We start from the raw sequence: 24,149 nt of genomic DNA, 5'->3' as shown, positions 1-24,149 counted from the left end.
AAGAGAGAGAGAGAGAAATATTACCAATGTCCTCAAAAACCCCACAAGTTTCTGAGAGTAACTAGACCTTCTTTCCTACCTCCTCCTTCCCAAAAAGTAATCACCTCTTTACCAATGGTAACTACTGCTTTGACTTCTGATACATTTTGGCTGTGGCCCCACCCAAGTCTCAACTTGAATTGTATCTCCTAGAATCCCCATGTGTCATGGGAGGGACCCAGGGGGAGGTAATTGAATCATGTCGGCTGGTCTTTCCTGTGCTATTCTCATGATAGTTAATAAGTCTCATGAGATCTGATGGGTTTATCAGGGGTTCCCAATTTTGCTTCTTCCTCATTTTATCCTGCTGCCACCATGTAAGAAGTGCCTTTCACCTTCTGCCATGATTCTGAGGCCTCCCCAGCCATGTGGAACTGTAAGTCCAATTAAACCTCTTTTTCTTGCCAGTTTCAGGTATGTCTTTATCCGCAGCATGAAAATGGACTAATGCAGTAAATTTGTGCCAGTAGAGTGGGCATTGGTGAAAAGATACTTGAAAATGTGGAAACGACTTTGGAACTGGGTAACAGGCAGAGATTGGAACAGTTTGGAGGGCTCAGAAGAAGACAGGAAAATTTGGGAAAGTCTGGAACTCCCTAGAGGCTTGTTAAATTGCTTTGCCCAAAATCCTGATAGCAATATGGACAATAAGGTCTAGGCTGAGGTTGTCTCAGATGGAGATGAGGAACTTGTGGCAAACTGGAGTAAAGATGACTCTTGTTACGTTTTAGCAAAGAGATTGGCAGCTTTTTGCCCTTGCCCTAGAGATTTGTGGAACTTTGAACTTGAGAAAGATGATTTAGGGTATCTGGCAGAAGACATTTCTAAGCAACAAAATATTCAAGAGGTGACTTGGGTTCTGTTAAAGGAATTAAGTTTTATAAGGGAAGCAGAGCATATTGGGAAAATTTGCAGCCTGACTATGTGATAGAAGAGAAAAACCCATTTTCTGGGGAGAAATTCAAGCTGGTTGCAGAAATTTGCATAAGTAGCAAGAAGCCTAATGTTAATCCCCAAGAGCATGGGGAAAATGTCTCCAGGCCATGTCAGAGAACATCACAGCAGCCCCTCCCATCACAGGTCCTGAAGCCCAGGAGGAAAAAGTGGTTTTGTGGGCCTGGCCTAGGGTCCCCGTGCTATGTGCAGCTTAGGGACTTGGTGCCCTGTGTCCCAGCCACTCTGGCCATGGCTGAAAGGGGACAACCTACAGCCTGGGCTATAGCTTCAGAGGGTGAAAGCCCCAAACCTTGGCAGCTTCCATGTGGTGTTGAGCCTGCGGGCGCACAGAAGTCAAGAACTGAGGTTTGGGATGCTCTCCTAGATTTCGGAAGATGTATGGAAACACCTGGATGCCCAGGCAGAAGTTTGCTGCAGGGGTGGGGCCCTCATGGAGAACCTCTTCTAGGGCAGTACAGAAGGAAATGTGAGGTCGGAGCCCCCACACAGAGTCCCTACTGGGGCACTGCCTAGTGGAGCTGTGAGAAGAGGGACACAGTACTCCAAACCACAGAATGGTAGACTCACCTACAGCTTGCACTGTGTGCCTGGAAAAGCAGAAGACAATCCCAGCCTGTGAAAGCAGCCAGGAAGGGGGCTGTACCCTGCAAAGCCACAGGGGCAGAGACGATGGGAACCCACCACTTGCATCAGCATGACCTGGATGTGAGACCTGAAGTCGAAGGAGATCATTTTGAAGCTTTAAAATTGGACTGCCCCTCTGGATTTCGGACTTACATGGGGCCTGTAGCCCTTTGTTTTGGCCAATTTCTCCCACTTGGAATGGCTGTATTTACTCAATACCTGTACCCCCATTGTATCTAGGAAGTAATTAACTTGCTTTTGATTTTACAGGCTCATAGGTGGAAGGGACTTGTCTTGTCTCAGATGAGACTTTGGACTGTGGACTTTTGGGTTAATGCTGAAATGAGTTAAGACTTTGGGTACTGTTGTGAAGGCATGATTGGTTTTGGAATATGAAAACATGAGATTTGGAGGGGATGGGGTGGAATGATATGGTCTGGCTAAGTCCCCACCCAAATCTCTACTGGAATTGTATCTTCCAGAATTCCCACATGTTGTGGGAGGGACCCAGGGGGAGTAATTGAATCATGGAGGCTGGTCTTTCCCATGGTTCTCGTGATAGTGAATAAGTCTCACGAGATCTGATGAGTTTATCAGGGGTTTCTGCTTTTTCTTCTTGTTCCTCATTTTCTCTTGCTGCTGCCAAGTAAGAAGTGCCTTTTGCTTCCCATCATGATTCTGAGGCATCCCCAGCCATGTGAAACTGGAAGTCCAGTTAAGCATGTTTTTCTTCCCAGTTTCGGGTATGTCTTTATAAGCAGCATGAAAATGGACTAATACAACTTCTAACATTATAGTTTACTTCTGTCTGTTTTTGAACCTTATATAAATAAAACATCTAGTATGTATCTTTTGTCTGCCTTCTTTTATTCACACTTATGTTTGTTAAATCATTGATCAGTTGCATATAGTTGTAATTCATTTTTTTCATTGCTATCAAGTGTGTCATTATTAACTATATCATAAATTATCCACTTGCAGCTTATGACTACATGGATTTTTTCCACTTGGAAATTACTACAAATAATGTTGCCATGAATATTTATCTATGTATGTCTTAGAGAAATATGCATATATTTTTTATGCGTATACATAGGAGTATAATAATCATGGCAGAAAATATGAAAATGATTTTAGTGAGCAGATATTGCATTGTGAGCATCAGGATGAGCTATACTTACAGAGGAAAATAAAAACAAATGCTTACACCTAACCCTGTGTCATATAGCAAATACCTGCTAACCCATAACATAAACTGGTCCCTTTCCTAAGTACAATGACAACTTGCAAATAATTAGTTAAAAAATAAATGTGTGTCATACAAATATGAGGAACAAACAAAAAATAACCAGCACAGGATCTATGGGAAAATAGAAAAAGAAGACAAGAAATAGAAAATATAAGTGGATGACAGAAGACCTCAATGTGAAATTAAAAAGTGTGATCACAAAGCAGGTAATTTTTTACCGAAAATTTTTACCAAAATATTTTAGCAGAAAAGTTTAAATACAACAGTGTAATTAGCTTTACAAAACAACAGTACAAATGAAAGATATAAAAGACAGGAAATATATGTTAAAATAATAGAAGTAAAAATGTAAGATGGCAAGCTCATAAAAAATGGATCAAATTTTTAAAACTCTCAAAGAAAATCAGGTAAAATTTGAATTCAAATAAAATACAATAGATACTATTAACAATATAGTAATAAACATAAAAACAGAATTTAGAAAAGCAAGCAGAATAAAAGTTAATGGTCAGAGTTAAAAAGCATTGGAATGACAATGAGACTATGATATGTGAGACAAGCAAAGAAGATCTGACTTAACAGTCAATATTAGTGACAAAGTGACTGAAAAATAATGATATTTAATGATACAGAAAAAACTCATGCATCTGTAGATTAAAATAACGTGAAAGACTGGTGTAGTGAGAGTGAAATATAGTCTACTAAAATATTGGTCTTCAAAATAAAAGGTATAATTTTTTGACAATGGGGTAAATATGTATGTGTATGTACATATGTACATCTATGTGTAATGTTAATAGCACTTACATACACACACACTTATCAGAGCACAAACTGTGACAGACTGTTATAGATTTAACCTGTGACAAGTTGAATTAAAGTAGGATGGTCTCATAGCTCTCTACAACAGGAAGCAAATTTAGAAGTTAAAAAACAGTGAAATAATGACTATAAAATACCCAAGAAAAGAAAGAATGACTAGCCTGTAATCCCAGCACTTTGGGAGGCCGAGGCGGGCGGATCACGAGGTCAGGAGATCGAGACCATCCTGGCTAACACGGTGAAACCCCGTCTCTACTAAAAATACAAAAAATTAGCCGGGCGTGGTAGCGGGCGCCTGTAGTCCCAGCTACTCGGGAGGCTGAGGCAGGAGAATGGCGTGAACCCGGGAGGCGGAGCTTGCAGTGAGCCGAGATCGTGCCACTGCACTCCAGCCTGGGCGACAGAGCGAGACTCCGTCTCAAAAAAAAAAAAAAAAAAAGAAAGAAAGAATGACTAAAAATATTTTTATGCAAACTATCATTCGAGCATAAAGGCTAAATCATTTCAAATTAAGTAGAAACAAAGAAAAGAGGCAGGGGTCACAGGTGCCAGTGCATAGATCTTGGTGGTACCTCTGTGTTCCTGCCAACTTCAGTGACCAATCAGAGATAGCAGCCAACTTCATAGCTCATTTGCAAAGCTATACATGTATGCTGGGACACCTGGGCATATACCTAAAAGAATTGAAAGCAGGAACTCTAATGAATAGTTATAGAAACAATATTCATAGAAACAACAAGCTCTGCCCTCCTGGGGTCATCATTAGCAGGCCTTTCAAGATAAACATAAATTTCCCCTGATTGTTTTCATATATAGAAAAACCTACAGACTCTAAGAACAACCTCTTAGAACTGATAAAAGAATTCAGAATAGTTGCAGTATACATAATCAACATGAAAAACAAGGAGTAGATTTTCTATATATGCACACCAAACTGGCTGAAAAAGAAATTAAGAAGACAATCCCATTTACAATATCAGCAAAAAGTAAAATAAAACACCAAGGAATAAATTTAACTGAAGACGTAGAATATGTCTACAATGAAAATTTTGAAACACTGATAAAAGAAATTGAAGAAGATACAAATAAATGGAAAAACAACTCATGGTCATGAATTGGAAGAAGTCATATTGTTAAAAAATGACCACACTGTCCAAAGTAATCTACAGAGTTAATACAATTCCTGTCAAAATATCAATAGCATTGTTCACAGAAATAGAAAAAAAAATCTTAAAATTTTCATGGAACCACAAAAGACCCAAAATAGCCAAAGGAATCCTGAGCAAAAAAGAACAAACCTAAAAGCATCACACTACCAGACTTCAAAATATACTACAAAGCTATAGTAAGCAAAACAGCATGATCCAGGCATAAAAACAGATACATAGGAACAGAATAGAGATTCCAGTTATTAATCCATGTATCTAGAGCCAACTGATTTTTGGCAAAGTTTCCAAGAACACTCATTAAGTAAAAAGTCTCTTCAATAAAGGGTGCTGTGAAAACTGGATATCCCTATGCAGAAGAATGAAACTTACCCCCACCTTTCACCCTATACAAAAATCAACTAAAAATTGATCTAAGGCCTAATGAAATATATACCCAAAATGATACAACTAGTAGAAGAAGACATAGGGAAATTATTTCAGGACATTTGTCTGGGAAAAAAATTTTATAACTAAGACCTCAAAAGAACAGGCAACAAAACAAAAAAATAAGTAAATAGGATTATATCAAACCAAAATGTTTCTGTATGGCAAGAGAAACAATCAACAGAGTGAAAATATAACCTGCAAAATGAAGAAAATATTCACAAAACATCCATCTGACAGGAGAGTAATATCCAGAATATACAAGAAATTCAAACATCTCAACAGAAAAAAAAAAAATCCAGCAATCCCACTACTGGGCATATATCCAAAGGAAAGAAAATCAGTATATCAAAGAGAAACCTGCACCCCCATGTTTATTGCAGCACTATTCACAATAGTCAAGAAACGAACTCAATCTAGGTTACAACAACAGATGAGAGGATAAACAAAATACGGTATTTATTTAAACAATGGCATACTATTCAGCCATAAAAAAGAAAGAAATTCTGTCATTTATGGAAACATGGATGGAATTGAAGAGCATAATGTTAAGTGAAATAAGCTTAAAATAAAGATAAACACTGCATGCTCTCATTCATATGTGGAAGCTAAAACAAAAACTACTCCCATAGAAGTAAAATGTAGAACAGAGGATACTAGAGGCTGAGAAGGGTAGGCGAAGGGAAAGATAGGGAGGGATTTGTTAAAGGATATAAAATTACAGCTAGATAAGAGAAATAAGTTATAGTGTTCTATACCACTTTAGAGTAACTACAGTCAATAATAATAATACATTATATAATTTCAAATAGCTAGGAGGATATTGAATGTTCTCCACACAAAGAAATTATAAATGTTTGAGATGATATAGTAATTATCCTGAATGGTTCACTATACATTACATGTATGAAACATCACTATGTACCCTATAAATATATATAATAATTACATGTAAATTAATAATTTTTTTAATGATGAAGAAAGCTAAAATAAATGAGAAAAAATAAATCAACAACTTACTGTTACTCCTAAAGGAACCAGAAAAGGAAGAATAAATTAAGCCAAAATGTAAGAGAAGGAAGGAAATAATAAAGATCATAGCAGAAATAAAACGAAATAGATACTAGAAAAACAATTAAAAGATCAACAGGCCAGGCTCGGTGGCTCACGCCTATAATCTCAGCACTTTGGGAGGCCAAGGCAGGTGGACCATGAGGTCAGGAGTTTGAGACCAGCCTGGCCAACATAGTAAAACCCCATCTCTACTAAAAATACAAAAATTAGCTGGAGGTGGTGGCAGGTACCTGTAATCCCAGCTACTCAGGAGGCTGAGGCAGGAGAATTGCTTGAACCCGGGAGGCAGAGGTTGCAGTGAGCTGAGATCATACCACTGCACTTTAGCCTGGGCAACAAGAGCAAGACTCCATCTCAAAAAAAAAAAAAAAAAAAGATCAACAAAACCGAGTTGGTTATTTTAAAAGATATAAACAATCAGCTACTCATTAGCTAGACTAACAAAAAAAGGGAGAAGACTCAAATTAATAAAATCAGATATGAAAGAGGAAACATTACAACAGATACCATGGAAATACAAAGGACCATAAGAGACTACTATAAAATATTATATGCCAACAAATTGGATAACCTAGAAGAAATGGATAAATTTCTAGACACATATAACCTACCAAGATTGAGTCATGAAGAAATAGAAAATCTGAACAAATCAATAATCATTAAGGAGATTCAATCAGTAATAATGTCTCCCATCAAAGTAAGCCAGGACCTGATAGCTTTATTGTTGAATTTTATCAGACATTTAAAGAATAACTGATATCAATCCTTCTCAAACTCTTCAAAAAATTGAAGGGGAGGGAATACTTCCAAATACATTTTTCAAGGTGAATATTACCCTGATATCAGAGACCAAAAAGAATTTTACAAGAATGAAAAACTACATGCTATTAATTAACACACATGTAAAAATCCATAACTAAGTACTAGGAAACCAAATCCAACAGCACATTACGAGGATCATATACAACGATCTAGTGGGATTTGTTATTGGGATGCAGGGCTGCTTCAGCATATGAAAGTAAATGAAAGTGATAGATTAATAGAACTAAGACCAAAAACTATGTGATCATGCCATTAGATGTACATTTGACAAAATTTAACAGCATTTTATGATTTAAAGAAACTCAACAAGTTAGGTGTCATTGTGTACCTCAAAACAATAAAGGCTATATATGAGAAGATCACAGCTAACATGATACTCAATTGTGAAAAATTGAAAGCCTTTCCTCCAAGATCTGGAACAAGACAAGTATGCCCACTCTTGCCATTTCTATTCAACATACCATTGGAAGTCTTTGCCAGGGCAATTAGGCAAGAGAAATAAATAAAAAGCATGCAAATAAGCAAAAATTGTCACTGTTTTCTAATGATATACCCAAAATATTGTTTTCTAATGAAAACCCAAAATGCTTCACCAAAAAAAAAAAAAAGTTAGAACTATTCAACAAATTTTGAAATGTTGCAGGGTACAAAATCAACATGAAATAATCAATTGCATTTTTATACACTAACAATGATTTATCATAAAAAGAAAACAAGAGAACAATCCCATTTACAACAGCTACAATATAATAAAATACTTAGGAATAAATTTAACCAATGAGGTAAAAGACCTATACATGGAAAATCATAAAACATTGATGAGAAACATTGAAGATGACACAAATAAATAGAAAGATATCCCCTATTCATGGATTGGAAGAATTAATATTTTGTAAATGTCTATACAATACTACACAATGCAATCTGCAAATTCAATGTGATTCTTCTCAAATTTCCAATGTCACTTTTGAGACTAAGAGAAAGAAACAATACTAGAATATTATAAAACATTGATGAGAGAAATTGAAGATGACACAAATACATAGAAAGATATCCCCTATTCATCCACTGGAAAATGTCTATGCAATAATATATAATGCAATCTACAAATTCAATGCAATTCTTCTAAAATTTCCAGTCTCACTTTTCAAATCAATAAAAAATACTAAAATTCATATAAAATTACACAAAAAATCCCTAATAGTCAAAGCAATTATGAGCAAAAAGAACAAAGTTGGAGGCATGACACTAGCTTATTGCAAACTACACTGCAAAACTATAGCAATTGAAACAGCATGATACTGGCATTAAAGTATCACATTGAGACTTTATTGAAACAGCATGATACTGGCATTGAAGTATCACATTGAGACACATTGAGAAATATACAGAATAAAGAGTGCAGAAATAAACCCACCCATATGCTCAATTGATTTTTGTCAAAAATATCAAGAATACAAAGAAAAGAACAGTCTCTTCAATAAATGGCATTGGGACAACTGGATATCCACATGTAAAAGAATAAAATTGAACCCTTATCTCACACAATGTACAAAAATCAACCAAAAATAGATTAAGAATGTAAATTTAAGATCAGAAATTCTAAAACTACAAGACGAAAACAGAGAGAAAATTACACAATATTGGCCTGGGCAATAATATTTTTGTATTTGACCCCAAAACACAGGCAACAAAAGCAAAAATAGACACATGCAATTACATCAAATTTAAAAGCTTCTGCACAGACAAGGAAACAAGTAACAGTGTAAGGAGACAGACAACCTTCAAATTGGGAGAAAATATTTGCAGGCCATACATTCTATAAGGGGTTAGTATCTAAAACATATAAAGAACTTAACATAATAGCTACAAAACAACTCAATTTTTAAAAATAGGCAAAAGACTGAAACAGACATTTCTCAGAACAAATACAAACAGACAAGTATACATAAAAACTCCAACATAACCAATTATCAGGGAAATACAAATTAAATCCACAATGAGCTACCACCTCACACCTGTCAGAATAGCTATTACCAAAAATATGACAAAGTGTAGGCAAGGATGTGGAGAAAAGAGAACCTTTGTACACTGTTTGTAGGAAGGTAAATTGCCATTATGGAAAACTGTATAAGGATTCCTCAAAAAATTGAAAACAGAAGTACCATATGACCCAGCAATCCCACTTCTGGGTATTTACCTGAAAGGTTTAGGATCAGCTGTCAGTTAGATGCAATGAATAAGATCTGCACTCTTACATTTATTGAAGCACTATTCACAACACCCAAGTCATGAAACCATGGTAAATATTCATTAACAGACAGATGGGTAAGAAAAATATGCTATATAGGCCGGGCGCGGTGGCTCACGCCTGTAATCCCAGCACTTTGGGAGGCCAAGGCGGGTGGATCACAAGGTCAAGAGATCAAGACCATCCTGGCTAACACGGTGAAACCCCGTCTCTACTAAAAATACAAAAATTAGCCAGGCGTGGTGGCGGGCGCCTGTAGTCCCAGCTACTTGGGAGGCTGAGGCAGGAGAATGGTGTGAACCCAGGAGGCGGAGCTTGCAGTGAGCCGAGATAGCGCCACTGCACTCCAGCCTGGGCGACAGAGCAAGACTCCGTCTCAAAAAGAAAAGAAAAAAAGAAAAATATGCTATATATACACAATGGAATAATATTCAGCCCTCAAAAAGAAGGGAATTCTGTCAGTTGCAACAATGTGATTGGAATCAGAAAACACTATGTTAAGTGAAATGAGACAGGCACAGAAAGACAAATACCATGGACACAGGGAGGGGAACAACACACACTGGGGCCTGTTTTGGGGTGGGGCCTAGGGGAGGGACAGCATTAGGAGAAATACCTAAGGTAGATGGCAGGTTGATGGGTGCAGCAAATGTAGATGCATTAGGAGAAATCCTACATTAGGAGAAATACGATGGCAGGTTGATGGGTGCCACCATGGCACGTGTATACCTATGTAAAAAACCTGCACGTTTTGCACATGTATCCCAGAACTTAAAGTATAATTTTTAAAAAGAAAAAAAAATCTTAAAAAAAGGTTTTCCTGTAGGAGTAGCCTTCTATAATTCATTGATTGTAATGTTAAATGTTCTATATTCATGCTTAATTGAAGAATCTGTTAATGTATCCATGCCAAATAGCCAGAATTAAATTTTCCATAGAAAATGGCAAAAAAGATTCTCAATTATATGAGAAATTTAAAATAATTAAACTCATAGAAGACAGTATAGAATGGTAGTTCCAGAGGCTGGGACTAAGGGAAATAGGAAGATGATGGTCAATGAATACAAAGTTTCAGTTAAACACAAAGAATAAACTTTATTATGAGAGGTACTGCACAGAATGCTTAATATAATTAATAATACTATATTCATATATGGTACATTTCACAATCGTTAAAGAGAGTACACTGAATATTCTAACAATGAAAAATGATAAGTATTTGAGGTAGTAGAAATGTTAATTATCTTGATGTAATTGTTTTACATTGTATTCATAAAACATAATATAATCTCATAAATCATAAAAACATTTTGTACCCCATAAATATATACAATAATAAAATAACAATTTACAATAAAACAAAAATTATATTTTTTATTTTTTTATTTTTGTGGGTACCCAGTTGGTATATAAATTTATGGGTACATGATATATTCTGATACAGGCATATAATGCATAATAATCACATCAGAGTATATGAGGTACCCATTACCTCAAGCATTTTTCGTTTCTTTGTGTTACAAAAAAAATCCAATTATACTTTTTGAGTTGTTTTCAGATATACAGTAAATTATTGTTGACTATAGTCATTTTGTTGTGCTATTAAACAATAGATCTTATCCATTGCATCTAACTATATTTTCATGCCCATTAACCATTCCCACATTCCCCCACCCCTCACCTTTGAACTACCCTTCCCAGCCTCTGATAACCATACTTTCAACCAGACTTCCATCTCCATGAATTCACTTGTTTTAATTTTAAGCTCCCACAAATAAGTAAGAACATGTGAAGTTTGTCTTTCTGTGTCTGGCTCATTTCACTTAACATACTGACATCCAGTCCCATCCATGTTGTTGCAAATGACAGGATGTAATTCTTTTTTGTGGCTGAATAGTACCCCATTGTGTATATCTGCCACATTTTCTTTATCTATTCAAATGTTGGTGGACATTTAGGTTGCTCCCAATCTTTGCTATTATGAATAATGTTGCAATAAACATGAAAGTGCAAATATCTTTTTGATATATGGATTTCCTTCCTTTTGAGTATATACCCAGTAGTGGGACTGATGGATCATATGATAGCTGTATTTTTGGTTTTTGGAGGCACTTCTAAACTGTTCTCCATAGAGGTTGTACTAATTTACACTCCCGCCAACAGTATACAAGGGTTTCCTTTTCTCCACATCCTTACCTGTATTTATTACTGCCTGTCTTTCAGATATAAGCCATTTTAACTGAAGTGAGATGATATCTTTTGTCTGAGAAATTCTTTATTTCTCCTTCATGTTTTAAGGATATTTTCACTAGTTATACTATTCCAGAATAAAGTTTATTTTTTTCCTTAAGCACTTTAAATATGTCATGCCATTCTCTCCTGGCCTGTAAGGTTTTCATTGAAAAGTCTGCTGCCACACATGCTAGACCTCCATTGTATGTTATTTGTTTATTTTCTCTTGTTGCTTTTATGATACTTTCCTTATCTTTGACCATTGGAGTTTATTAAATATCTTGAAGTTTTCTTATTTGGGCTAAATCTGCTTCATGCTCCATAACTTCAATTACATGTGGAATTTAAAATAACTAAACTCATAGAAGAGAGTAGAAAATGGTAGTTACAGAGGCTGGGGGTAGGGGAAATAGGGGCATGATTGATTTCCTTGAATATTGGTATCTTTGTTTAGGTTTCTCTGTTATTATTCCTTTGAATAAATTTTCTATCCCTACCACTATTTCTATCTGCTCTATTAAGGCCAGTAACTCTTAGATTCGCCTTTACAGGCTGTTTTCTAGATCCTGTGGGCATGCTCCATTTTTTTTATTATTTTTTCTTTTGGATCCTCTGTGCATTTTCATGTAGCCTGTCTTCAGGCTCACTCATTCTTTCTTCTGCTGGATCAATTCTGCTATTAGATACTCTGATGATTTCTTCAGTATGTCTATGGCATTTTTCAACTCCACAATTTCTGCTTACTTATTTTTAATTATTTCAATCTCTTTGTTAAACTTATCTGATAAGATTCTGAATTGCTTCTCTGTGTTACCCAAATTTCTTTGAGTTTTCTCAAAACAGCTATTTTGAATTTTCTGTCTGAAAAGTCCTCATATTGCTGTTTCTCCAGGATTTCTCCTTGGTGCCTTATTTGGTTCATTTGGTGAGTTCATGTTTTCCTGGATGATCTCTATGCTTGTGGATGTTTATTGGTGACTGGGCATTGAAGACTTAGGTATTTATTGTACTCTTCACAGTTTGGGCTTCTTTGCATCTATCCTTCTTGGGAAAGGTTTCCAGGCATTCAAAGAGTGTTGGGTGTTGTTATCTAAGTTTTTGGTCACTGCAGCCATATCTGCATTAGGCAGGGCTTTTCCTGTGGCTCTTGCAGACTTGTAGAGGTACTACCTTGGTAGTCTTGGTTAAAATCCAAAAGAATTCTCTGGATTCCCAAGCAGAGACTCTTGTTTTCTTCCCTCGCTTTCTCTCAAACAGAGTCTCTCTCTCTCTCTCTGTGCTGGGCTACCTGGTGCTGGGGGAGGGGGTGACACAAGCCTCTTTGTGGCCACCATCACTGGGGCTGCAATGGGTCAGATCCGAAGCCAGCACAGCATTGGGTCTCACCCAAAGCTCATGGTAACCACTGCCTAGTTACCATCTGTGTGTACTCAAGGCCCTAGAGCTCTACAATCAGCAGATGGTAAAGCCAGCCAGGCATTTGTCCTTTCCCTCAGGGCAGTGAGCTCCCCCAGCCCTGGGTGGGTCCAGAGATGCCAGCTGGGATCCAGGGCCTGAACTCAGAAACCTTAGGAATCTACCTGGTGCTCTATTCTATTGCAGCTGATCTGGCACCCAAGCCACAAGAGAAAGTCTTTCCCACTCTTGCCTATTTCTTCCACAAATAGAAGAGTCTCTCCCCTTGGCCACCACCAGCCCAGGCTTGCAGCAAGTACTTTCTGGTTACTGCTGATGTTCACCTAAGGCCCAAGGACACTCCAGTCAGCTTGTGGTGAATGCTGCCAGGCTGGTACTCTCCTTTTAAGGCAGTGGGCTCTCCGCTGGCCCAGGGCAGGTCTAGAAATTCCATCCAAGAGCTGAGGCCGGGAATTGGGACCCCTTAGGCCCAATTTTGGCCATGGTGGGTAAGAACACAATGGAATAGTGTTCTAACCCATTGTGGCCAAATTGGTACCTAAGCTGATTTTCGGTTCTCATGAAGGTGCTTTTTTATTTAAATAGTTGTTCAATTTGGTGTTCCTGTGGAGGGGACGACCAGCAGAGACTTCTATTTAGCCATCTTGCTCCATCTTCTCCCCTAAAAATTGTTTTTAAATGAAGGTACAATAAAGATATCTTTGAAAATAATGGCTGAGAAAATTCTTCACCACAGACCTGTGCTAAGGAAATAAAAACTAGGTCTTTCAGCTAAAAAGATAAGGGTCCCAGTTACAAGCAAGAAGATGTAATAAGAATTGAAGTAAATATTTTGGGCAAGAAAGAATATTGATAATTATTGATCTAATCTTTCATTTCAAAAAGCTAGTGGCAGAAGAGCAAGTACAAAGAAAGTAGATGAAAAACAGATAATCAATATAGCCCCAAACGTCAATTCACTAGAAAATAGGCACACAAAAAAAATAACAAAAGCAAAAACTTTAAAAATATTATTGTGATACATTAATATATTAACATTATATATAACTACAGGTCCTACAGAATTTAGAAGAAAATAAAGGACATTATTAACACTTTGATGCTGGTAATTTGGAAAAAAAGGACAAATTGCTTGCAAAACCACAAGTAATAATTCACAAAAATAAAAAAATATGAACACTCCAATATCTACTAAAAACATGTAATTTTAAGCTTTTCTTACAAAGAAATCTTTAGACCTAGATGACATCTCTGGAAAATTCTTTCAAACATGTAATGAAGAGAAAAAAATACATTCTAACAAAAAATTATCCAGAAAACAGAAAACAGAGGGAAAAATTTCTTAATTTACGAGGCCAGCATAACCCTGATGCCCAAACCTTACAATAACAATGTAGGACTGGAAAAGTATAGCCCAATATATTTCATTAATCTAGATGGAAAAATCCTACCCAAAATATTATCAACTTCCACCTAGTAGTGTATTTAAAGATCATAGATTTTATATAAAACTAATTGGAGTTTTTGCCAGGATTGGAAGTTTGGTTTAATATTTTAAAAATCAATCAGTGTAATTCATCAAATTAGAAAAAATAGAAAAACTTTATGAATATTTCAAAGGAATGTGGAAAAAAGCATTTAGTAAAATTTTACATCTGTTAATAAAAGAGAAAACCCATTTGATGATTTTAGTATATTCAATAAAAAAGCTCTTAATAAGATTCTACACTTGTTCATGATTTGTTTAATTCAGTAAGTTAGGAACAGGAGGGTATTTTCCTAATCTGATAAAGAGGTCTACTAAAAATATATAGTTAATGGTAAAGTTTTAATGCAATTGAACAAGGATAAGGAAATAATATCAATTATCAGCACTTTTATTCAACATTTCACTGGAGTTTCAAAGCAGTTCAATAAAGCCAGAAAAAAATATAAATTTTCTGCAGAAAATTTACAAGAATCTACAAAAAAATTAAAAATAAGAAAATTTACAAATAAATGTTTCCAATAATCAGTCACCTCCATTTCTTTATACTAGAAATAACTGAAAAATGAAATTTAATTAAAAAGCAAAATCATTTATAATAACATCTAAAAGGGTCCATTACCTAGGATCACATATATAGAAACATTGCAAGGCTTTTTCCTTAAGGACCATAAAACATTGGTGAGAAAAATTAATATCAAAATAACTAAATAGATACACTCTGTATATTGACTGAAAGACACAATATTGATAAAATGCCAATCTCCCTCAAATCAACATAATCTCTATCCAAATCCCAGCCTGTTATTTTGTGCAAATTGACAGTTTTATTCTAAAATGTACATAGAAATGCAAGGACTTTATATAGTCAAGAAAATATTACAGAAGGAAAACTAAACAGGAAAACTTATACTACCAAATATCAAAGCTTTTATAAGGCTAAAAATAATTAAGATGGTGAGGAAATAATACAACAAAAGGTAAACAAATGAAACAAATTAGAGAGTTCAGAAATACACTCACTCAAAAATACTTAGCTGGTTTTGATAAAACACTATTGCAATTCAATGTATAAAGGATGTCTTTTTGATAAGTGGTTCTGGGTCAATTGGCTATCCATATAAAAATAAATTAACCTAAATCCATACATAATATCATGTATAAAAATCTTATATTTAAGGACCATCAAAACCTAAATGTGAAATATAAAACAAGACTTTCATAGGAAAATATAGAACATTATTGTCATGATGGGTGCCTCTTTCTTAAACTGTATATAAATAGCACTTATCATAAAAGAAAAGATTGAAATATTAAACTTTTATTATATCTATCTGACAAAATAATAATATTAATATATGTAATGCTTATAAACCAGGTATTATACTTGCTGGAAGGAAAATTGTACTTTCTGGAAAGCACTTATCTGGCTTTAGAAGATGTTTTATTAAGCAGATCATATTTACTCTCAGAAATGTTGCACTGGGAAAATCAAACTTGATCAAACAGCCCAAGAAAATGATGATATCCAGTAAAATTAAGAAACCCAGCACAAACAGTGTCTATACTCTGAAATAAAAATTTTCTACCACAAAAGAAGTTATTCCTGAATTCTAGAGCATTTCCTCTAGCATTTTGGGATGTTTTTGATGAGTATGGAAAATAAATACAACACAAAGAAAAATGGGCAAAAGGCTTCAAAAGGAACTTCACAAAGTAATATATCCAAATGATCAATAAGCATGTGGAAATAAGTTCAATATCATTTGTTATCTAATTTTTAGTCATTAATGCAAAGTAGTACCAAATTTAGTATCACTACATATTCATTATGGTGCTAAAATTAAAATAATTGACTATACCAAGTATAGCAAGATTGAATGAACAATTAGATCTCACAAATGATTCTGGTGGGTGTTTAAAATGGGTACATTCACTTGGAAAACTGGCGTTTTTATAGCAAACATATATGCTATGGTTTAAATATCCCTTCCAAAACTCATGTTGAAATGTAATTGCTACTGCGACAGCATTAAGAGTGGGACCTTCAAGAGGTGATTGAGTTATAAGGACTCTGCCCACATGAATACATTAAGGCCATTATTGTGGGATTGGGTTAATTATTGCTGGAGGGGGTTGCTGATAAAAAGATGAAGTTCAGCTCTCATTCTCTCTGTCACAAGCATGCTTCCTTGCCATGTGATGCTTTCCACCATATAGGACACAGCAAGAAGGATTTCACCAGATGCAGCCCCTTGATCTTGGACAATCTCCAGAACTCTGAGGGAAATAAATCTCTTTTCTTTATACATTACCCAGTCTACAGTATTATGTTATAGAAGCAGAAAACAAACTAAAACAATATGCCTATCAAAAGATCCAGAAATTACATTCTAAGTATGCACCCAAAAAAAAATTGCTTAGTTATATCCACTACACAATCAAAAGTATTAAACAGTCCAAAATTCCATGTAATCTGAAGCTCAGGTAATCTGAAACTAGATATTCAATAAAATATATTCTACCAAATATGAAGAGACGACAAGAGGAGAAGCAAACAAGAAAGAAATATAGTAGTGAACTGATGAAATAAATTAGTTATAATTTATTATGGCCAAAGTTCATTCCACATATCCTTAATACATATATGTAGGATTAGTGCAAACTGAAGCTGATTCCATTTGCCCATTGATCTTATTACAAAGCTATGTGTGGTAGTTGAGATTTTTGGCATTTTATTTTCCCTGGGGTAAAAAATTTTAGAATATAATGTTTTAGAATATAAATGTTTTACCTCTGGTAAAATATAACATATTGAATGTTAATCTGCTTACTGGAAGGCATTTATCTAGCTTTAGAAAGTATTTAATTGAGCAGAACATATTTGCTCTCAGAAATGTTGCACTGAGAAAATCTAACAGCCCAAGAAAATTATAATATCCAGTAAAATTAAGAGACCCAGCACAAGCAGTGTCTATACTCTGAAATAAAAATTTTCTACCACAAAAGAGTCATTCCTTAATTCCACAGCATTTCCTCCAGCATTTTGGGATGTTTTTAATGAGTACTTGCATAGTGTTCATCTTCCCATTCATTTTGTGGTATTTGAGGTGACCTGTCAATAACAAATTAAATATATTACGATTCTAAAAAGCTCAGCATTTCTTAGATCTCCAACTAACTCTTGGTGTATTATTTATAGCTGCACTGTCAATCAAATTAATGATCTCCAAGTAGACTAGAAGTCATAAAGTAAGTGAAATGAAGATATCAGGTAATTTGTCCATGGCCACCCACAGAGTTCATTTTCAAAGCCAGCATTGGTTAAGAAACTTTCCTTATTCTCTGTCCCATGTTCATAGACCACAACACCATGCCTCATAACCCAAAATGATGAAATTAAGTATTGCAAAGTAAAATAACATTTTTTATTTCTCCTAACCCTTTCCTTGACCCTCTGGAATTTCTTATATTAACATTATTCCTATTTCATTTCTCTGTGTGTGTGTGTGTGTAGAAAAAAAGACTTTAAAAAACAAAGTTAAATAATAAGCTATGTATTTTTGCCCAATTTTTGTATTATAAATATGGCAAGGGGAAGTAGGAGGATGGGAAAAGGACTATAACATGCACTAAACCTTATACAGTTGGGTTGGGCCTCAGGTTCACACCCATGTCCTCCATACATGGTGGAAGGTCAGTTTGGTCAGAAGAGTACTTATTTTTAAGACATGGAAAGCCATATATTAAGTGGTTGTGTAAGCAGTTAGGAAAAGCATTGGGAAAATGTTTCCAGAATCTTAAGAAAAAAAAGAGTAAAAGCAAAATAAAATGATAGAATCTGCAAGATACCTCTTAAAATTATAGTGTTCTCATATAACAAGTGGAAGGTTATAAATAAAATGATAGAATCTGCAAGATACCTCTTAAAATTATAGTGTTCTCATATAACAAGTGGAAGGTTATATATTATAGCAAAAACTGAGAGAAATTAAAGATCCAAACGTAAACACTTCCTTGCTAAAAAGAAAATTAATCTAGAAAATGGGATTTGAAAATATATGTGAAAGACATCTGTGATCCCTTACTTCCCACACCACCAGCTTTTCTTAATATGCTGAGGAATATTCAGGAAAAAGATGCATTTTCGAGACACATAGACTATGAATCTGAAGGGAGAAGAAAATCCAGAATGTGTCCCTCAAGTCTTGTTTTGTTTTGAATGAACTGTATGGTCTACTGCTGGGAGGGGGAATTTGATGGAAAGAAGGTGAAGATGATCTCACTTTTAATGAGGGTAGAATCAAGGTACTCATAGAATACTCAGGAGGTGATGTACAGCAAGTAGGTAAATTTGAGGGTCTGGAGCTCAGGACAGAGATCTGAGTTGTAGATAAAAATGTATAAGATATTTGTTTATAGGAAGTATCTAATAACATAGAGCACAATGAGTTTCCCAGGCTAGGAGGCCAAGTGGAAATAAAAATGGATTAAAAACATAGAGCCCTGGGACAATAGCCTTTAAAGGAAAGCAATGAAAGAACAGACCATAGTTCCCTAGGAAGAAGAACCCAGAGAAGAAAGAGATAAAACCAAGTAATGTGCCACATAAACCGAAGGAGGATTGCTCAAATAAGGAGAAAAGAATAAATTTTGTGTAGCAGGGCTGGGACTCAAATGTATGCAGGACTCTCTGAGGAGTGTGGTAGGAGGTATATGAGAAGGTTTATCCAAGGGCTTTGGCCAAAGAGGCCTTTCTTCTCAAATGCATCCTATCAAGAGACAGGCAGCTACAGAAGCCAAAGTTTTCTTCATTAGGAACTCTGAAACAGGAGAACTCAGTTGTTTCTTTTCGTGTCCAGATAAGAAAGTAAGAAAGAGCAAAGAGGATTCTCCTACTCCTTCACACATCACAGCATAGCTGTGAGACATCATTTTTAGCAGTTCCAGTGTTCTGGGATATTTGGGACTATCACCTTCCTACAGATATCAAGGGCCTAAGAAGGACACCAGTAGCAGTGAGTAGTAGGTAGGTGAGTCAAATCTCTTCAAAATGCGAATAAAGAAACATAACTGCAGCCAGTTTAATCAAATATGGGCTTTGTCACTGACAAAACTGGGATGGACAGAAAAGGATTCAGGGCCAAATACTCTGTCCAGAGCACATTTTTTACTCTCTCTACAATTCTAGTTTCAGCTTTCTCTATGTGTTGGCTTCATTCTGTTGATCTGCAAATGGCTTTCTTTATACACACACCCACAGAGAGAGAGAGAGAGATAAAGAGAGACTTCTATTTGGAGGGAGTGGTGACAGATGACTGCTGGCAGACCTAGAATTTTTTTCCAGCTTAGTGGGCTGGAGGAAAAATGAAGTGCTTGTCTTTTTGCTTCATTATTTAAAAATCTCAAAGAAAACACCAATTCACTCAGATTGGCCACTTCTTAGACCAATCACTGTGATTGTCTGACTGGGTAAACTCAACTCCCAAAGTCAATTAAGTCAGGGAGAAGCTATTCCACCAAAGAAATAGCTTTGGTGTAATCAGAATAAGGAAGAAGAAATCCTGTATAAAGTGTATAAAAATAAAATACAGATTATTCTTATGAATTTGACCAATTGGCATCCACAGTCTGGTGAAGCCAGAGGAAGTTGGATCTCAAGAGTTAAGTACTACTTAGGTCAAGTTAGGCAAGAATAAGAATTGAAAAGAGCTGGTAGAATCCAGCAATTAATGATCACTGTTCATCTGCAGATGAAGCAGTTTCAAGTCATGGCAGAAGCAAAAGACGGATGGCAATAAGAGGAGTAAACTGGTGGTGAGGAAGTGAAAACAACACTAGACAGGACATGTTCTAGAACCTAGAAGCTTAGCTATGAAAGAAAAGAAAGCAAAAATAATGTGCAAGACAGCAAGACAATTTGCTGAAATTTGGGGGAATTTTAAAAAGTTATCACTTAAAAGTTAATTAAACTACCTGCCATCTTACTATCACACAGTTATTTTCTTCACATAATTCAAACTTTTACTCTTTGGGTTTCAGGGTTCATTAGACTTTGCTCAAATCCTACATGCACAAAATTGAGTAAGTCATTTGAGCTCTTTGAGTCTGTTCCTTTATTTGTAAAGTAGAATAGTGCTTATCACAGAGTATGTGAGAATTAAATGAGATTAATACATTATTTGCTGACAGAGATCTCTTAAAAATGGTTGGTTCAACGAGCTATTATACATTTTCTCAGGTGAATGTAATTGTCATCAGTTCAGAAGCTAAAATTAGAGCATTAAAAAAACCTGTTAGAATTTCATTTGTTCAAGCTCTTTTTACATTTGTTCTCATGCCAATCTCTTTTGGTTGTAACGATTTACAGTTCTGCCATGTTATTAATGTTAATAGTTATCATCGATCTAGTTTTCAATTCTATCAGTGATACTATTAGGAAGTAAGCAAACTATATATTGACATTGTACTCTCTTAATAGGCAACTGGTGTTTCTTCAACAATATGTTGGAGACAGAGGATGTTAGCAAAATTAAGGTTAATGTAGAAAATATGATCCAAACTATTAACGGTAGACTTGAATTTTCTCTGAATCCCAATATGGTGTTATCCTCGTGTTTTGAATGTGTTAATATTAATTTCTTCAGCTTTTATTTCTCTAATAAACTTAGATTTGTTTTTTAATGAAGTATATTTCCTTTACTCATTTACTATATAGGGAGAATTAAGCTAGAACAGTCACCCATTTAAACTGGTAAGGCTCAGTTTACATTCTTTAACCCATCTGGTTTTAGACATTAACCCATCTGGTTTTAGACACTTACACAATTCTTCTCTTTATGATCACACAGGTAGATATAGAAGGACAGCTACAATCAACCTCTCAGAGCATCTGTCTTTATAAATGGGAAACGATTATCTAATTTGTGATATGTCTCCCTAAAAAAAGGTTCATATGCACTGATATTCTCTCATACTGAGATATTTTAAGTGTTAAAATGAGTTAGCAAACAGATGGGAAGTCTTACAATCCCGTATCAGAATTACAAGGTCTTTGGGAATAGAAATAGGGTTCTAACAAAAGCCATTTTGTAATACTCAACACATAATGTGACTCCTCTAGTAAAAGGACATTCAAACTGTATTTTCATTGCAGGTTTAACTTTATGAAATCAAACACACAGTAATAAAGTATTATCTTCAGATGAGCCACACTAAAGATGTTGAAAAGAAGCACTGATTTTCTCATGATTTTCAGTCAAAATGAAATTTTAGAAAATTGATCACTAATACTTAAAAATTTTTCAGTAGAAAGCTAGAGGGCATACTAATCTTCGTCATGTTTAAATTCTTCCAAATTAATATTTTAAGAAAAAGTAAAAATAGGAAAATCATCACAAAATGTAATCTTTGAGCTTCAACTGACCACAACACACAAAACAATGAAACAACCACAAAACTATCTTCTAGCTAATATCCAACTGTCCTGCTGGGTGACCTGAACATAATTCTACTAGGTAGAAAGAGTGGAGGCTATGAGGGGAAAAACTTAATCACCTGATTTTTTTTTTTTCTATAGGAAAACTAGAAAAATGTACTGGCAGTCTGGTAGAAAGAGTGGAGGAATTAGAGCCAGGGATTTGAGTTCTACTACTACTACTAGCTGTAGCATTAATTCACTATAAGTGGCCTTCAATAGCTCTAACGTGACACAGACAGTTTCCCCAACTGAAAAATTAGGGCGTTAGTGGCAACTCGATAATTTCTAAGGTCTTTTTTAGCTCTGGCATTCCATGTATAAAGATGCCGAACCTATCAAGAGTGGTGTAAACTGAAGAATGCATAAGCAACCTCAGATATTATAAACACATATATAATAACAGTATTTTTCAGTGTTTTCAAAGACCCTATGTCAATGTTTACATATATTATTATAAATGTTTAAAGTATTTGCAGAGTAGTTTTCATCATCCACATTTACAAATGAGGAAATGTAAACATAAGAAAGGTTAAGTGACTTACCAGAGATGACTGCTAAGTAGCAAAACCAGGCTTTAAACTTGATACTCCTAGATGCAAAGCCATTGTTCTTTTCAACAAACCAAATATTTTACCTAGGTTATAGTTTGTTTATAAGGCCTAACTAAAAATGAATATTCTTGCCTTCATATTTTGAGAAAATGAAAATGAACTGCAATTCATAAATTCATATAACCTTTCATTTTTACAATTTTTTATTTAAAAAATTTTTTTAAAAAAATTTGTATCTATTTATGGGGCACAAGAGATGTTTTGATAAAGTCATGAAATGTGAAATCATGAAGAATGGGGTATTCATCCCCTCAAACACTTATGAGTTACAAATAATCCACTATCCACACTGTTTACAATAGCTAAGATTTGGAAGCAACCTTTTATTTCTTGATATAAAATCCCCTGGTAATAATTGTAACTAATATAAAGGTGGGTGTCTACATAATTGGTTATTATTAGGGTGACACTCAAGTTTTGAATTTTCAAAACAAATGTTAAAATAAATTTAATTTAGAAATAAAAATAAGAAATTTTAAAGATCTTTAAATTCAGAATATTTAATTTTTTTCAGAAACAAAAGTTTAAAAGAGCTAACTGGTGGCTGCTGCAAAGTATTTACCTTCCACATGCCACATGTAATGTGATTATGAGCCTTGTGAACGTACACGCTGGTGTAATACAACCTTTCTTTTCATAGCAGGCACCTAAAATCTGCTTTCATATGTAGCAAAGTAAAATTTATGGAACTGGATGATGCAGTGGCTTTATTTCAAACTAGTTTATTTTATTGGCAAAAACTAATAAAATCTTCAATGGATTCCACAGTTACTTCTTGATGTTCCACCCTAGGATAGAGATCACAGGTGAGTTGAGTGTAAAACCAGTGAATAAGAGGAAATAGATCTGGTGTGCTGAAGGGTAATGATATTGTTTGCATATGATTTACATTATAAAGTGTTTGCTTCAAAGGGTGATAAAATATTCTGGCCAATTTAAGAATGATAGTGGCTTACAGCAGAAGCAGAACCTAGGAGAGATAATTGTCATAGCAGACAAAAGATGAAAACTTTCCACTGGCCCTAATAACTCTTTTGGGAACTACCTGTTATTAAAATATTCTAAACCTCTTTGCTCTTGGTCACATATAAGCAAACCTCCACGTCCTTAGGAATATGAAAGAACCTCAGGTCACAGTGTGGGTGCCCGGTAATTGGTTCAAGCCCTCTCTAAATTTCTGACCCTTTAAACCCACAAGGTTTACATGGGGAAAATTATATTATTCTGAATCCTTAGCAAGAAATGTAAAAACAAAACAAAACAAAAAAACAAGAGCTTTACTGTTTGGGCTAGAACTTCCAGTACCATGCTGAATAAAAGTAATGAAAATGGGCATCTTTGCCTTGTTCCCAATATTTACAGGAAAAGCTATCAGTTTTTCACCGCTGAGTATAATGTCAGCTGTGGGCTTTTCATATATGGTCTTTATAATGTGGAGGTAATTTTATTCCATTCCTTATTTATTGAGAGGTTTTCTTTCTTATCATGAATGGG

At 35.1% G+C, this 24,149-nt stretch overlaps 1 protein-coding gene and 1 non-coding gene across 2 annotated transcripts in view; both read right to left on the bottom strand.

The window, feature by feature from the left end:
* Nucleotides 1–13,540: 13,540 nt before the first annotated feature.
* Nucleotides 13,541–13,622, bottom strand: MIR588 (microRNA mir-588). Its single transcript, NR_035927.1, has one exon. It is a non-coding gene; the product is annotated as a microRNA mir-588 (primary transcript).
* Nucleotides 13,623–14,934: 1,312 nt separating this feature from the next.
* The window catches only part of CENPW (centromere protein W), a 146,738-nt gene continuing 137,523 nt past the window's right edge, over nt 14,935–24,149 (bottom strand). Inside the window, exon 4 of the transcript XR_010158192.1 lies at nt 14,935–17,679. The gene's annotated coding sequence lies outside the window, so the exon portion shown is untranslated. The remainder of the gene's footprint in view (nt 17,680–24,149) is intronic.

This window comes from Pan troglodytes, chromosome 5 (genome assembly GCF_028858775.2).
Source record: "Pan troglodytes isolate AG18354 chromosome 5, NHGRI_mPanTro3-v2.0_pri, whole genome shotgun sequence".
Lineage (NCBI taxonomy): Eukaryota > Metazoa > Chordata > Mammalia > Primates > Hominidae > Pan > Pan troglodytes.
This window is presented reverse-complemented; position numbering and strand designations above follow the sequence as displayed.